The sequence below is a fragment of the Lepidochelys olivacea genome, assembly GCF_965140295.1.
Source record: "Lepidochelys olivacea isolate rLepOli2 genome assembly, chromosome: 2".
NCBI lineage: Eukaryota > Metazoa > Chordata > Testudines > Cheloniidae > Lepidochelys > Lepidochelys olivacea.
The window spans coordinates 257,292,292-257,304,866 of NC_140412.1; the positions used below are offsets into that span (position 1 = coordinate 257,292,292).

At 45.6% G+C, this 12,575-nt stretch overlaps 1 protein-coding gene across 1 annotated transcript in view; it reads right to left on the minus strand.

Annotated features, from left to right (window-relative positions):
• Positions 1–12,575, minus strand: part of LOC311515404 (sodium channel protein type 5 subunit alpha-like) — a 319,354-nt gene that overhangs the window by 212,034 nt on the left and 94,745 nt on the right. The gene's annotated exons all lie outside the window — the stretch shown is intronic.

Below are 12,575 nucleotides of genomic sequence, written 5' to 3' on the forward strand. Positions count from 1 at the left end.
ACCACCAACAGGGCCCACCTCCAACACTCTCTGCCCTCCTACATGCCCCTAACCCTAACAGCCTCAACCCCACCAGCCCCAGCACCCACTGCCCCCCCACAGCCTCCCAAACCCCAGCAGCCTCTACTCCTCCACGAGCTCCAGCATCCACTCCCTGTGCAGCCTCCTAACCTCCAGAAGCCTCAAACCCCCCCTCCCCCCCCCCGGCAGCAGGTTCAGAACTCCCTACAGTCCCTTAGTTCCCAGCAGCTGCCATTCCTGCCAGGCCCAACATCCCTCCCTCCCACATCTCCCCAACCACTGACAGCCTCTACCCCTTGCCAGCCCCAGCACCCACCATCCCCACACAGTCCCCTTGCCCCCAGCAGCCTCTACCCCTTACCAGGTTCAGCACCCACTATGCACTGTAGCCTTCCACCCCCCTAACTCCAACAGCCTCTACCTCCAGCAGCTCCAGCAGCTACTGCCCCTCCCCATCCTCCTAACCACTGACAGCCTCACCCAGCAGCCACTTCCCCCCACAGCCCACTAACTCCCAGCAGCCTCTACCCCCCGCACCTGCCCCAGTGCCTACTGACCCCTGCAGCTCCCTAATTCCCAGGTACCCCAGAACTCACTACACTCTGGCAGCCTTCTAATCCCCAGCAGCCCCAGGACTCAGAGACCCCTGCAGCTCCCTAAGCCCCATCAGCACCCATAGAATCATAGAATATCAGGGTTGGAAGGGACCTCGGAAGGTCATCTAGTCCAACCCCCTGCTCAAAGCAGGACCAATCCCCAATTTTTGCCCCAAATCCCTAAATGGCCCCCTCAAGGATTGAACTCACAACCCTGGGTTTAGCAGGCCAATGCTCAGCCCAATACTCAACCCAGTGAGCTATCCCTCCCATCCCCTCCACTGCCCCTGGCAGCTCCCCTAACTTCCAGAAGCTTCTAAACCTGCCCCCACTCCCACATCAAACCCAGCAACCACTGTCCCGCCAGAAGCTCTCAACTCCCTAGACAGCTCCTGGCTTCTCAAGTTCCCTAGGCTCAAGTCCCCAAGAGCCCCAGCACTTCCTGCCTCCCTAGAAGTTCTCTGTTTCCCAGACGCTCCTTATGCACAATGGTACCAACAACTGTAGCAGAAACCCACTCAGCTACTCCCCAGACATCCAAGAGCACCCCGAAAGTGCTGCCAAGTTTTGTGCAGGTCCATGTCCTACCCTTCCCATTGTTCAGAGCAGGGTGTGTTAACTCTAATCTTAAATATATAGTTTTATGTAAACTTTTGCAAATAGTTCATTACATAGTTTGCATAATGTTATGCATGGCTTTCTCCCCGCATGCTTTCCCCTAGGCTAAAAGGGCAGTTGCTGTTGCTACTGCATACTACTTGGAGCTCAAGCTATGTGAGGTCAGGGAGCATGCTCTGTGAAGATAAAGGTCAATGATACTTGCAGCCTGAAATGAGATTGGCATGTACCTCTGTAGAAGAGGAGCAAGCTCATAGCAGATGGAATGTGTGGAGAACTTTGCTGCCAACCCTTAACAAACCACTACTGAGCATGTGCAAATGGTGATTTTCATGGGCTTATAACTTGGCTAAATCTGGGTGATATTATTAAAGAGGCACCTCCATGACCCCAGGGCTATCCTCTGACCAAATTTCAGGTACTTGCTCCAAAGCATGGAGGTGCTAGAGTTTCTCCAAGTAATGGTTTTAGGATGGTTTGTATTGTTTTGTTTTTACACGAGAACAATTTAACATAAACAAAACCAATTTTTCCCCTATCCAAAATCTTGGACAGCTAAACCATTTTTACTGAAACTGAAAAAAACTTCTTTTAAAAAATCAAACTGAAGCAGAAACCTACTATGGACAGTATCATCCCAATTGTTTGAAGTTCGGCAAAGTTATATTTTATTGAAAACTGGACATTAATGGAAAGTATTAGGCATCCTTCCAGTTCTGCCTAAAGGATACTTTATTCTGTTGGGGTCTTTCCTCCCAAATTAGTACTTTAAGCTTCTAATCATTTTTTGTTGTTCTTCTCTACACTCCCTCCAATTTATTAGTATCTCCTGGTCCAAACACAGCTTTTTTAAAATATTGGCTACTTTTCACCCTATACTTCACACCTACTTAAAGTGGCCAGAACACCTTTGTAGAAACAGGTGCAAAGACAAGTGAGGAACGAATGGCATATGTTTAAATGTGTACACCAGATCAGAAGCTGCCCAGAACCATTCACTGTAACAGAGCTGGAACAGACACTGGGTAGCATCAAGTGTGGAACAGCTGCGGGTTATGACAACATATCTCCAGAATTCCTGAAAAGCCTTGGCCCCCGTGTTTGGCTTTGGCTTGTGAAATTCTTTCACCAGTGAAGGGAGGCTACCGAAGATATGGTGCACTGCAAAAGTCATTGGCCTCCTAAAGCCTGGAAAGGACCCAAGTCAAGCATCAAGCTATTGTCCCATATCATTATTGTCGGTGTGCTTCAAGGCACTGGAGCGCTTGGTCCTACAGTGCATATTACCTGACGTGGAGAGAATTTTGAGCACTGACAAAGCCAGCTTTCGCCGAGGCCATAGCACATGGAACGAAGTACTCGCACTGACCACACTTCTTGAAAATGGCTTCCAGAGAAACTTGAAAACAGGCGCTGTTTTCATCAACCTAACAGCGGCATACAATACGGTATGGCACACTGTCTGCTCATGAAGGTATCACAGGTCCTGCTACCTTGGATCACAGGCATTGTTGAACTGTTCCTCCGGGATAGGCGGTTCAGAGTCCATACGGGGGAGAAGACAAGTGCTTGAAGACGACAGAGCAATGGGTTACCCCAGGGCTCTGTGCTTTTGCCAATCCTGTTCAACCTTTACATCAATGACCTGCCAACAATGGAGTCACGAAAGTTCATTTACGCAGGTGACATCTGTTGCTGTACCCAGGCCCGGACATTCCACAAGCTTGATGCCACCTTAAACTGGGACATGACAAAGTTAGCTGACTACTGTAAGACTTGGAGCCTCCAGCCAAGCGTCATAAAAACAGTCTCCAGTTTGTTCCATCTTCATTACCCCATTGCAACCTAAGAACTGAATGTTTATCTGAAAGGTCAGAAGGTAAAGCATGAAGTAGAACCAGTCTATCTAGGTGTGACCTTAGACTGCACACTGAGTTACCATGCCCACCTGAAGAAGACAGCAGCTAAAGTTAAGACATACAACAATCTTCTTAGCAAACTGGCAGGTTCGTCATGGGATGCTCGTGCTACAACTTTGCAGACGTCAGCTCTTGCCACCTCGTATTCGATGGCGGAGTACTGCGCACTAGTATGGAGCAGACTGTCACACACCAAACTGGTGGATACGCAGTTACATTCCGCCATGCGTATCATCCCCATCACCCTGCATCCGACGCCACACCCCTGGCTCCCAGTTCTAAGCAATACTGCTCCTCCTCCTATCAGATGAGAGGTTGCCACTGGCAAGTTACTGGAGAAAGTACACGCCGACTCAAGCCTGCCACTGCACAATGACCTTTTTAAACCACCAGCTGCATGTTTGTTGTCACGTTGCTCATTATGGTCTCATCCGCCACTCCAGGATGCTAGGGCAGAAACACTCTGGCGAGAGGAATGGATATCTGTTATAATCCCCAACCAGTCCCTCGTCGTTGACCCCACAATTTGCCCGCTTGGTTTTGACCTGCCCCGTCACCAGTGGTCCCTGTTGAACAGGTTCCAGACCGGGCAAGGTCTCTGTGCAGCAAAACCAGTATTGCTGGGGCCTTCGTGACAAACCTTTGTGTAACTGCAGCGCAACACAGACAATGATGAACATTGTCAAGGAATGCCTGCTGACTAGGTTCAGCAGTGGCCTAGAAGAACTGCATCACGCCATTGACGATGCCATCGCTTAGCTAGATGACTATGCACATGCTAAATAAAATCCTATACAGAATAGGGAGCACAGGACAAAACTACTCAAGTGCACACTGCTCCTTGATTAGAATGGATCTAAGCAAATTTTCACAGCATAGTCTGTTAAGTAAACAAAGGCAAATTTACCAGAAAAGGTCATTTATTCCAAATTAAACTATTTAGCAGTTTATGTCAAGACCTGCAAGGCAGGACTGTGCATAAAAGCCAGCACTCACATAGGCTGCTAGGCAAAGAGCCATGATCTCTCCTGAAAAGCCAACACTAAAAAATAAGAAAGATGGAAAACCATCAAGAACATCTGTGGCTTCTGACCCACTGAAGGGAAATGAGTGAGTGTCTTGTTAGTAAGCCATGCAATTTTAGAGGGCAGCTCCTGTTCCCTTCTTAAAACACCCAGCTAGGGTGATGCTCTGATTCATTGTTCAACATGGAATGCATCTGATGTGCAATAAATTTACTCTGATTTTGAAAAAAATAAAATGCATTTGCAAAATCAGAGTGGTGTTCAACTCTAGTTCTGGCTGGCTTTTTAGCAAAAGTTTTATAGAAGTGTCTATTATTTGGGACTGTCTGTTTTGGCCAGATGGGTGTATGCTGGCTTGTAAACTTTCCCCTTCAAATGTCTGTCAGCACTGAGAACTGTAATCCACCAAAACGTCCAGATCCCAAATTTAAAATATGACTCTGAAAGCGCCATAATTTTGCAGCTCTAGTATATGACAAAGAAACCAATCAACAAAGAACCTCCCCTCCCAGGTCTCTCCCACCCGTTTCCCTCCCACACACACCTGCTGGTAACCTGCAGTGATTAAAACAAACTTGTATTGCATTTTGGCTCTAACACACACAGTGAAATATCTAACAGAGAAATAGAGTTTGGAGATGAAAAACATACCACACACAAAGCCATGGAACACGCTGTACCAAAGGTATTGTTAGAAAAGAATGCTCAGGAATAAATGGCACTGCCAGGTAGTTCTACCAGGGGTTGCATATAATTATGTTCAGCTGCTCTCCTGTTGCTCTCCCTACTTCTGGGGCTTTGATTCCCCTCACACCTGCCTTAACATTTGCTGCTGCTCGCACCTCCACTTGGTATCCACTGGCTCCTCTGCAAATCCTTTCGCACTGCATCTCCTGATATTCTGCTTTCCCTCACTGCTTTCCATCCACTTTGTCCCCCTCCCTCCCCATCCCCCCAGTATTTCTAGCATTCCCGTCTACTGTCTCTTGCCCAGGGGTGGAAGTAACTTAAAGGACTTACCGGTATGCCAGAGTCCTGAGCAGGGGGCATGGCCTCAACTGGAAGAGGCAGGGCCTTTTAAATTTGAGGGCCCTTTAAATCAAGATTTAAAGGCCCTGGGGCTCTGGCTGCGGCTGGGAGCCCTGGTGCCTTTAAATCACCCCCGGAGCTACCAGCTGCAGAGGCAACTGGGAGCCCCAGGGCTCAGGGGCGATTTAAAGGGCCCGGGTCTCCAGTGGTGGGGAGCCCCGGACTCTTTAAAGCACCACCTGAGCCCGTCTGCCGGAGCCGCAGGGTAGCAGCGGCAGGGCTCCGGTGGTGATTTAAAGGGCCCAGAGCTCCGGCTGCTGCAGGGAGCCCTGGGCCCTTTAAATCGCCAGCCTGGGGAAGCCGGTCCGGTATGGCATGGCGTACTGGCTCTTGCCAGTACACCGTACCAGACCGGACCAGTTTACTTTCACCTCTGCTCTTACTCTTCCTACCACCCAACAACCAGCACTGTAGCACAAGAAATTTTCAAAGCTGCATTTTTAAAAAATCGATATTAGGAGTTTTAACTGAGCCTGATAGTACCTAGTCCTGGTGTGTACGCATCAGTGGGCAGAGCACAAGAAGCCTCCCTTTTCGCACTCTCTCGAAAGGGCCAGGTATAGTTGGGGTCCCAGAGCTGTCTTAGGTGTAGGCACTTCCTCCTGGGACACTAGCTAACCCATAGGAGATGTGGAGAGGCCTAGGGGAGGCCTTCGGACAATGCATTATGAAGCTCCAGGAGGAAATACGCTTCCCCAAAGAGCAGTGTCACCTGTAGCATCCTCCCTGGGGTGACGCTGCTCCATACTGCCCCCAATACAGACCTGCACTGTAATAGTACTATTTGGGATTCAGCAAGTTACACTGCCTTAAAAGGATTTTCAAAAGCCAGTTTAAAAAGCAGAAATTTTTGTAAAATGATCATTAAAAGGAATAGTTGTGACTTTTCAGCTATTGATCAAAACCTTTCTACAGAAGGACCTTATATTATGTCCACACTGCTAGGGATAACATCCTCACCCCTACTCCAGCCCCATTACAATGGTAAAGGGACTTTAAAAGCCCTAGCACCAGCTGGGGCAGGAATCCCCTGTGGAAAACAGCCATAAGCCTGCCTTCAGAAGGCCTCCCCAAGGCCTGGCATAAGGGGTGTGCTAAAAGCGGGGCATGAGGGCAAGACAGGCATGTCAGAGGCAGGACTGCAGCACACAGCATTATAGCCCATAAGTAGGGCCCTACCAAATTCCCAGCTGTGAAAAATGTGTCACAGACCGGGAAATCTGGTCTCCTCTGTGAAATCTGGTCTTTTGTGTGCTTTTACTCTATACTATTCAGATTTCACAGGGGAGACCAGCATTTCTCAAACTGGGCGTCCCAACCCAAAAGAGGGTCCTGGGGGGGGCGGGGGTTGTCCCAAAGTTATTGTAGGGGGTCGCAGTATTGCCACCCTTACTTCTACTCTGCTGCTTTCAGAGCTGGGTGGCCAGAGAGTGGCAGCTGCTGACTGAGAGCCCAACTCTGCAGGGCAGAAGGGTGGCAATACCATACCATGCCATCCTTACTTCTGGGCTGCTGCTGGCAGAGCTGGGCTCCCGGCCAGCAGCCGCCGCTCTCTGGCCACCCAGCTCGGAAGGCAGCACCGCCACCAGCAGCAGCACAGAAGTAAGGGTGGCAGTACCGCAACTCTCCTAGAATAACCTTGCAAGGCCCCCAAAAGCCCCTTTGGGGCCAGAACCCCCACAGTTACAACACCGTGAAATTTCAGATTTAAATATCTGAAATAATGAAATTTACAATTTTTTAAATCCTGCGACCGTGAAATTGACCAAAATGGACTGTGAATTTGGTAGGGCCCTACCCATAAGGCAGCCTGGGGAGGTTGAAGCAATTTAGAAAGGTCTACAGCACTGTCTATATTATACTGGGGCTTTCCATCCCCTGAACAGCCCAGGATTGTCAGGGTGCAAAGGTGACTTAAAGCCACTTTATCCCTCCCCATCTCCCTCTGGCTGCAAGTAATCTCACCATAGGTGTCCAACAGACATCTGAACAACGATAGAAGGCCTTCATTTTTAGTCCTAGAAAGAAACTATATTAAATTAGAGTTAAGGCTGAGTACACGCCAGTAATCTCAGGCTATGTCTACACTAGCACTTTTGTCATGATAATTTATGTCACTCAGGGGTGTGAAAAAAAACAGAAACACCCCTGAGCAACATAAGTTGGTGTGGACAGTGCTATGTCAGTGGGAGATGCTCTCCTGCCAACATAGCTACCGCCGATCATTGGGGTGGTTTGATTATATCAACGGGAAAGCTCTCTGCCATTAACACAGAGCAGCGACACAAGAGATCCTACCATGGCGCAGCTGCATTGGTACAGCTGTGCTGCTGTAAGGTTTCTAGTGTAGACATGGCCTAAGGGTAAGAACAATGCAAGGATGTTGTCCCTATCCCAAAACCAAGTGTTTCTAACCCAGGAAATTCAAAATTAAGTTTAAACATAAAAGAAATCCAAAATTATTAATGTTATGGAAACATAAGATTAAGGCACCCAAACAACCTTAACTCTGCCCTGCAATGATGCCACACAATAGCCAGATTATTATGATTAGCAGAATACTGTTTGTGGTCCCAGATTAAAGGAAATCGATTTTTAAAAGCATATTCGATTTTTTCCCCCTTATCGTGTCACTAACAGCTCTAAAGGTGGACACGCCCATAATTGATCTATGACTGAAAAGAAGGGGTTGGAACAGAAAGACTTACACAACCTTCACCAGAGTGGTCACTACTGAAATTAATAGGTAGCAAGTTTAAAATAAACACAAAAAAGTATTTTTTCATGCAACGCACTGTCAACCTCTGGAACTCCTTGCCAGAGGGTGTTGTGAATACTATAACAGGGTTCAAAAGGGAGCTAGATAGATTCATGGAAGATAGGTCCCTCAATGGCTATTAGCCAGGATGGGCAGGAATGGTGTCTCTAGCCTCTGTTTGCCAGAAGCTGGGATTGGGTGACAGGGCATGGATCACTTGATGATAACCTGTCTGTTTATTCCCTTTGGGGCACCTGCCATTGGTCACTGTCAGAGGACAGGATACTGGGCTCGATGGACCTTTGATCTAATCCAGTATGGCCGCTCTTATGTTCTTATGTACTCCCTCTATAGTGGACCATCCTGTGACTCTGACAGGGCAGATGAGACATGAGATGTCTAGAGATAAATATGCATGCTGGATTTTAACAGCCTTTAAATAATCTCATTCCACATTTTCCAGGCTGGCCTGTCACAGCAGGCATAGCCATTAAAACTGAATGGAACACAACTAGGCATATTAAGCACCACTTGTTAAGACATATGCTTTACATCAATATGCAGCAAAGTGGTTAAATATGCTGTCTGGGGCTGGAAATGTTGTTTTTTGACATATTTCACACAATGAAACTGAAAGCAAAAGTTTTAGAAGGACCAAGTGCACTTATGGTTACAGACAGTGGGTGAAACCTGGAAAACGCATCCAGCTCATACTATTTAAAAAAAAAGAAAAGAAAGAAAGAAAGAAAGAAAATGTTCAGACTTGTAATCCAAAAGAATAGGAGACAGAAAACAAAAAAGTATGAATAAAAGGTCAATTTTTGTCATAGATGAAGGTTAACAGCAGGGTATCCTAAGACAGGAGTGTTTAATATATTTATTAACAATAGGGAACATGGGGAGAGCAGTGGGTGACAGAATTTGCAGATGATAAAATTATTTAGGCGACTCAAATCCAGAAAAGGAACTTCAGTGGGATCTAACCAAGCTAGGTGAATGGACAATGTGGTGAAAGATGAAATTCAATGTTCATAAATGCAAAGTAAAATAAATATATATATGAGGAGAAAATCTGAAGTACTCTTAAGCCGTATAGGGTTCTAAATTAACAAATAGCTCAGGAAAGGTCATTGGTCATCACTGTGGACAGTTCAGTGAAAAACTCTGATCAATGTGAAGCTGAAAAAAGTTGCCATCTCTAGACAATATCATATGGATTTTTTTTTAAAAGTTAACACTTTTCCAGACATTTGGTTTCTATACAGTTCAGTGCCAGAGGACAGTAAAAATACTGCCATGCAAAAAGCTCTATAGCTAGTCTGGAGGAAAAGCAAGATCCCTAGAAAATTCTCTCCTGACCCATAAAAAGGGCAGTCAGCTACTACACAAAACAGAATGAATACCCCTTTAACATACCAGATTTACCTGGCCAAAAGTGACTAATGATTTCAGGTATTTCAGTATTTGGGTGCCCAGCCTGGGACACCTTGTGCTCAGCACTTTCTGAAAAGAAGGACCCGTCTCAAGACTTCTCCAACTGGGTATCTAAGAACTAAGGTATCCAAAATCATTAGTCACGTTTAAAGCTTTTGGTCTCTAAGGGCCAGCTTTTCAAGTGCTCAGCATCCACAATTGGGGCCAGATTTTCAAAGAGCTCAGCTCCTATTTAAGTACATAAATAAAGGCCAGATTTTCAGAAGTATTCTGTATCCAGCACCCCATTGTTACTTATATACATTGCTACTTCTTGATTTTTCCTCTTCTATTGGAAGCCCATTCCACCTATTTCACATTATTTCTGAAGAGAAAAAAAACCCCAACCACTCCAAACCTTGAATTTGTTTTACATTTTTACATATAGCATCTCTAAACTGAAATCCATGTCCGTTAGGTCTAGTTTCTCCAAGAGCTTCAAGCAAATCAAAAAGTTTAATTTTATAATAACCCATGCTTTAAATACTTCGTCACCTTTCATTTGTCATTTTAGAAGACTAAACAATCCCTGTTTTTTAATCTTACCTCATATCTAAGAATTTCCAATTTCATTTATCATCTTTCTTGCCCAGTGCTAATTTCTCTCCAAGTTAACTACAAAGGTGACTGAAATTAGATATTGTACTCCAAATTAGGCTAACTAGTGCTTTAAAAAGCAATAGACAAAATCCCAAGGCTTACATAATATATCCACTCAGTACTACCTGTTAGCCTCCTTTACTGTTCCTGTACATAGGAGTGCAAATCATCGAACCATACCAATGTAGGATGTGAAGAGACCTTGAAAAGCCACCAAGTCCAGCCCCCTGGGCTGAGACAGGACCAGGTAAACCTAGATCATCCCTGATAGGGGGTTTGTCCAACCTGTTCTTAAAAACCTCCAATGAAGGGGATTCCATAACTTCCATTGGAAGCCTATTCTGGAGCTTAACTACCCTTACAGTTAGAAAGTTTTTCTTAATTTCTAACCTAAATCTCCCTTATTTGTAGATCAACCTCATTGCTTTTTGTCCTACCATCAGTGGACATGGAGAACAATTAATCACAGTCCTCTCTATAACAGCCCTTAACAGATTTGAAGATTGAGAGGGAAGCTGATAACAGTTTTCTTTTCTCAAGATCAAACATGCCAAGTTTTTTTTAACCCTTCCTCATAGGCCAGGTTTTCTAAACCTTTTATTGTTTTTGTTGCTGGACTCTCTGCAATTTATCCACATCTTTCCTAAAGCGTGATGCCCAGAACTGGATACAGTACTCCAGCTGAGGCCTCACCAGTGCTGAGCAGAGTGGACATCTAAGTCCGGTGTCTCACATACAGTACTCCTGTTGATACACCACAGAATGATATTAGACTTTTTTTGGTTAATATTGTGGCTCCTATTCTGATAGCTGTAGCTATCTTCTCCAGCATCTCTGGAAACACTTCATCATTCTCATCTAAAGATCAGTACATGTTTCTATAAAGACACTTGGCTCCTTGCCCCTCAATACTTTTCCAAACTGACTCAACATTTCCTCCCATTTGTTTAAATGATTCCTATCTGCCACTTGTAATTGAACATTACTACCCCACACTGTCTTCACTTTTCATCATTATAAAAACACCTTAAAACCTTTAATTAGAATTACTATTTTTTACTATGTATACAGCACAGCCAAACTCTAACCCAGTCAAATCCTTCACCCAATCAAGGCTGTTATTCATATAACAGGCAATATTTCCCCCTGAGCCAAAAAAGGTATTTCCCCTATCACATTAATTATATATCACATTTGCTATATTTGTTCAGAGACAATTTCAATGTATGTCACTCCCGACTTTTATACACAGTGAGCCAGAACCAGATTCTCTTCTCTCTTCCATCTATCTGTTTATCCAAGGGTTTTATCCTGCCATCCATTACTGTAGAACCTGAGCACCTCACAGACTTTAATGTATTTATCCTCATAATAACTCTGAGAGACAGGGAAGTATTATCCCTTTTTTACAGATGGAGAACTGAAAGAGCCCTGCGCAGATACATATTTATATGTGCAGATGCAGATATTTGTGGATATAAATCAGTATCCGCAGAGCTGCAGGGCTCTACCGGGAACTGCAGTGGCAAAAGGAGTAGCACATCGGGCCACCGCTCCCAGGAGCCAGCGCCCTATGCTGGTAGCTCCTCCAGCATGGCTGCACCACCCCCAGCCTTGCCCACTGGGGCGTGCACCAGGCTCACTGGCAGTCATCCCTAGTGGTGCTAGTGTGTTCAAGCAGCATGCACGCTCCCAGACAGGAGTCCCCTCCATACAGCAGTCTGCATCTTCTGTCCGGGGGCATGCGAGCTGCTTGAACACAAGCAAGACCTGACACAGCTGCCGGTGAGCCTGGTGCCCACCCCAGTGGGCGGGGCTTGGCATGGTACAGCCATGCCAGAGGAGCTGCTGGCTCCTGGAAGCGGCGACCTGATGTGCTGCTCCTTTCGCTGCTGTGGTTCTAGAGCCCTGCAGCTCTGCAAATACTGATTTGCATCCGTGTATATAAATTTGTATTCACACAGGGCTCTAAGAACTGAGACACAGAGACAGTAACGGCCATATTTTTAAAGGTATTTAGGTGCTGAAAGATGCATCTTTCTGCATTTTTAGACATCTAAACTCCTTGAAAATTCTAACCCTAAGTGACTTACCCCAGGTCACACAAGAAGTCAGTGGTGGAGCAGGGAATTGAACTCATATCTCCGGAATTGCAGGCTAGTGTCCTAACCACTAGGGTGCCCTTTCTCTCAAAATAACCACTGGAGTGTCCTTTCTCTCAAAATAAATAAAGCAACAAAATACTCACAGATTTCACCTTTCATACATTAACCATGAGTCACATCTGTCATGCTGCTATTATTTACTTTTCCTCAGCAGCATCATTAAATTATTTAGGGCTTGAACCAATGCTCACTGAAATCAATGAGAATCTTCTATTGACTTCCATGGGCTTTGGACCAGGCCTTTTGTCAATAGCGGAGGCATTCATTCTGACTATGAAGTTTATTTACATGAAAGGCAATTTTTAAAATTT